Here is a 5,311-nt window from a genome sequence, read left to right on the forward strand (position 1 = left end):
GTGGTTTTAGGGATGTTTGAGGTGTGTTAACATCGGAAATTAGGTCAATGGTAGAATTCCAGCTATAGGTAGGGTTTATAATATTTTTCCTTTTATTAAGTACTTTCTTACAATATTGTTTTTTTTTAGGTAGTTTCTTACAAAATCCAGTTTTTATTATGTAGTTTGTGACAAAATTCCCTTTAATAATTTAAAAGGAACATGAATTACACCAATCAACGTGTGATATATATTAGCATGCATCAACCAAATTAATACTACTTTTGGAAATATTTTAAACACTTATCTAACGCCCCAAGAACGTTCATTAACAAGATCCTATTTTGAAGATCCATCAATTTTCCTCTGATTATTACACCCATACATATCAAATTTGTATGTAGAAGCTAAACTCGATACTCCACCCTCCATCTTACTGGCAAGAAAGAATGGAGTTAAAAACTTGTTTGAATCGTAAGATCGAGTGTCAAAACTGTGCATAATTAACACTAAAAAAATATGGAACGGACTGTTTCTAGTCAAGGCTAATCCTTATCTTGTTGACAATTGGTTCACGAGACAAATGAAGACAAATAATTGAAATCAACAAGGCTCTCAATTGTAGTTTTACCACATATATATAGAATAAAACTATAAAAGTGTATGTAACTCATGTTAATTAATTATTACTACTGTATTCATGTAAAAAAAACGTGACAATGATTTTCCATAGGACTTAATTAACCTTATAAATTTTATCGAAATATCCCTTGATTTCTCATCAACACAAAAACTTGAACAAATTATAGAAAAAATGTCGACAAAAATAAAAAAGAGTTTATTAGTTATTGGAGTTTTAATGTTCGCCTTGGTCCTCTTGCTAGACCAAGGTGAAGCCGAACAATGTGGAGAGCAAGTAGATTTCAAGTTTAACTGCACGGAAGGATATTGTTGCAGTAATTCTGGGTGGTGTGGCACCACCAATGATTATTGCGGCAAAGGCCATTGTCAAAGCCAATGTCCTGAGCCTTCGCCTCCTCCTCCTCCACCACCTCCAACGCCACCTAGTCCTATTACAGAGTTTTTCTCTCAAGACTTGTTCGAAAAATTTCTTTTGTATCGAAATGATGTTCGATGCAAGTCTAATGGGTTCTATACTTATTATGCTTTCATTACTGCTGCTGCTTCTTTTCCTGAGTTTTGTAACACAGGGGACCTTGATACTAGGAAGCGCGAACTTGCTGCTTTCTTTGGCCAGACCTCTCATGAAACCACTGGTTTGTTCAATTTCATTCTTGTGATTGCTTTTTATAGAACATGTGTTTGTGTCACATGTGATAGAGTACCATGTGTTCTTGTCACTTGTGATAGAGTATAAAACATAATATTGGGCCTCAACCATCACTCCATCAGCTTAAGATTTAGCTAGTTAAGATGGTCCATTAACATGATATGAGAGTCAACGTGACATAGAGATCATGGGTTCGAATCTCATCCATCTCCACCTTTAATTGGAATATTAAGCGAGTATAAATCATAATCCAAGACCTGAACCATTAAGAATTTTCTAACTTGATCATATAACTATATAAGTTAAATATTCATATGTTCACTTAGTACGGAGTATTTTACAATGAAAGTTTACAATATTGATGTACGATTAGTCGAGTTCATAACTAATCGTGATTTTTGTATGGTAAAAACAAGGTGGATGGCCAACTGCAGAATGTGGACCATATGCATGGGGGTATTGCTTCATCAAAGAAGAAGCCGCAAGTGATCTCTGTGTTCCTTCGACTAAATGGCCTTGTGTTAGAGATATGGGATATCAGACATATATTTTCTGATATCCCATATCTCTAACACCTTGTTTTCCTGGCAAGATGTACTATGGTCGTGGACCTATGCAGCTTAGCTAGTACGTATTTCATAGTTCATACCCTTAAGCCGCCTTAACTACTTTTTAAATTAGTCCATATAAAAATTACGTGTAGAAAACGCACCCTAGGCCTAATTTTTGTTAATATTGTACATAGTAACTTTTTTAGGTAAGTCAAGATACAGTATAGGCTTATCAGATTATTCTTCTTTTAGTCCTAATTTAATTTTGTATGTAGTGATTTAAGAATGGTTAGCCTTAGGGCAAAAAAATCCATTATAACAAATTTAACCAAGTCCATTACATTATATGTAATACGATATAGATAGCCTTGTGTTAAAGTCAATTACCTTGGTACATGTACATAACTTATTGTTTTGTAAAACTAATTAACGTGCACTTTGTTTATGGGATTATATTTAATTTGCAGCAACTACAATTATGGACAAGCAGGGGAGGCACTGAAGTTGCCACTTCTTTCAGACCCAGATCTAGTCGAAAAAGACCCGATTATAGCATTCAAGACGGCCATTTGGTTCTGGATGACACCCCAGTCACCCAAGCCATCTTGCCACGACGTCATAACTGGGCAATGGGAACCTACTCAAGCGGACATAGATGCTAATCGAGTGCCTGGTTACGGTGTAATCATAAATATAATTAATGGTGGTCACGAGTGCAACATACCAGAACCAGATCCACGAGTTGAAGATCGTATTGGATTTTACAAGCGTTACTGTGACATTCTTAATATTAGTTATGGTGACAACCTTGATTGCTACCATCAAAAACCTTTTGATAACCAGGGAAATTATCTATCGATTGGAGGTGCATTTTCGGCCTAGCTGCATCATCGATCGTTAAGTTGATTATGGTACATGGAGTATGTTGTACTAGTAAGTGAAGGAATTGTGTCTTCGATAAGTGCAATTACTAGATATATCAAGAATCACTATTATGGAGATAATAAGTTCGTTCTTTTGGGGCGTCATCCTCTGTTGCTAGACTATGAGAGATGATCTTTGGACTAGTCAAATAGTCCAAAGCCCTTTAGAATGGATCCTATATTGGTCACACACAAGGGTATTGGGTTAAGCAAGTAAGAGGCCCATTAATGGGCCTCATGAGCAATTAACTAATCATGAATTGGATTTGGCTAGCATAGTTAGATTGGAATTAGGTTTTGGGCTTTTGACATGGGCTCTTATTTAGAGATGAGATCTATAAATAAGATCCATGCCTAGGGTTTGCAGCTAGTAGTCATAATTCACACACTGTGAATTTTGACATCAAGGCAACCAATCCCAAAACCCTAATCCTCTCTCACATTCACGGCTCTCACTCCTCCCCCCTTTGGAATCACGGCCGGCCACCCCTTGGTGGCGCGTGTGGTGGTTCGTGGTGGTTCTTGGTTAGTATGTCGCTCTTCTCCATAGAAGGTCAATTGAAGTTTTTAATTGCAACTAACTAGCATTAGTGGAGGTCTTAACTTGTGCCCGTGGACCAAGTAGAGGAATCACGCTTGGGGTTCTTTATCTCCCTTTGTTCTTGCTCGATCGCACGTGGAATCACGCTTCAAAGGTACAATTATGTGTTCTTTATGTGTTATGCAATGATCCTTGGTTTAGGTGCTTTATGAATATGATTCATGTTATTTCCGCTGCGTAGTACCTATAAACTCCTACAGTAAGGTCATCATCTATATGTATGTACAACATACAATATATAATAAGGTTGCGTATAAACCCCATATATAGCATGCATGTTGCATAATCAATAGTTATGGTCTCATGGACCTCATGATGTCCTAATCTTCTAAAATAAATAAATAAACGGGTTTACCCTCCACTTTGTTTATGATGAATTATATTGGAAAGTGGCACTTTAAAATTATAAATTTATAAATGTATAAACTGAATAGAGCTAAAATGAATATATCATGAGAGAAGGTGTTGAAGAATAAACCTCTGAAGTGTCACCACATGTAAGCGTCCCACATTGGTTGAAGATGAGAGAGTAAATTACTTTATAAGGCTAAGGGGCTACTCCTCCTATTGCCATATGGTTTTGGGATGGAACCTCCTTTGATCTTGTGAAGTGGACTCTCTCTCTTGGTTTACCGGTGCGGCCCAGACCCGTGTTTAACAGAAGAAAATTAGGAACTGAAGTGAACATGTCCTAATTTTTTAATTCTTTATATAACATAAATCATATGGTTTTTAAAAAACAAAACCCAAAAAACAAAAACACGTATTGAACGAACTGGTTATATTATTTCAACCTTTATCTTTTCAAATCATGATCAAACTCTTGACGACCAAATCCCAAAAACCTTAACACTTTAATCTAGCCTAGCTATATTAGGAATTTAATCTTGAAAACCCGATTAATTGAGAATCCTCATATTTCATCAACACCTAAAACAATTCATCTTTTGGAAGCCTGGCCTAATTCGTCTAAAACTCTTAACTTGATTCGAAAAATCCTTTAGGTTAGACGTACATATTCTCTACAACATTAAAATTCTTCTCCGAGTATATATTCATGGCTAAATATGTTTGTGTTTAGAAGATTCTTAATAATATATTGGAATATATACCAACATTTAGGGATAGAATTAGGAAAAATTGATGGGCCTTTTGAGCATCGGATTAATAATTCCACCTTTGATAACAATCCGCTCAAAATGGTCCCGGGTGACCAGTAACCGGTTGAAGAGGTAATTTTTTTTATTAAGTTTATTTTACACGTGTCACAATTTGATTTGTCCAAAATTTATAAAAAAAAAAAAAAAAAAAAAAACCAACACCACCTAAGCCACACCATAGCCACCACCATCCCCACCACCATCCAAACCCAGACATTAGAACCACCACCCCACCCAAACCCGAAACCACCGCAATCTACTCAGCCAGCCTAACCCCAAAACTACCTTCGAAAAAATCAAAAACCCACCAAACCCATCTTCAATAAGTCGAAAACCCGCCAAATCGGCTGAATCGAGGTCGGGGGAAGGGGAGGGAGGTCGGGATTGGGACGGAGGAAGGGGAGAGCTTCCAAGATCGAAACGGGGGAAAAGGGAGGGGAGCCGGAATCAGGGCGGAGAAAGGATTTTCGAGGGTTGTGGGATGGTTGGTTTTCGAGAGTTTTCGTGACGGTGGAAGGGAGGCTGGTGGTTCGAGGGAGGCGGAGAGGGGGCATTGGCGCTAGGAGAGTCGATCTGGGCGGTCAGAGCCGTGGGGCAGGGCACTTTGGCGGCAATGACGGCGGGAGTGGGTGGCGGGGATGGTGGCTGGGGGCTGGTGGGTGGTTTTTTTTATTATTTAGTTATTATTTTTTTCCTAAAAAAAATTAAACTTTTTAATTTTTTTTAATTTTTTTTGACCAATCACAGATCGACACATGTCTGGTATAACAAGTTACATGACCGGTTGGGACCATTAGGAGCGGATA

At 37.7% G+C, this 5,311-nt stretch overlaps 1 pseudogene; it reads left to right on the forward strand.

The window, feature by feature from the left end:
- The first annotated feature begins 793 nt into the window (after nucleotides 1-793).
- Nucleotides 794-2,703, forward strand: LOC145607359 (putative inactive chitinase-like protein LaCIC; annotated as a pseudogene).
- The last annotated feature ends 2,608 nt before the right edge of the window (nucleotides 2,704-5,311 follow it).

This window comes from Chenopodium album, chromosome 23 (genome assembly GCF_948465745.1).
Source record: "Chenopodium album chromosome 23, dcCheAlbu1.1, whole genome shotgun sequence".
In the NCBI taxonomy this organism is placed as follows: domain Eukaryota; kingdom Viridiplantae; phylum Streptophyta; class Magnoliopsida; order Caryophyllales; family Amaranthaceae; genus Chenopodium; species Chenopodium album.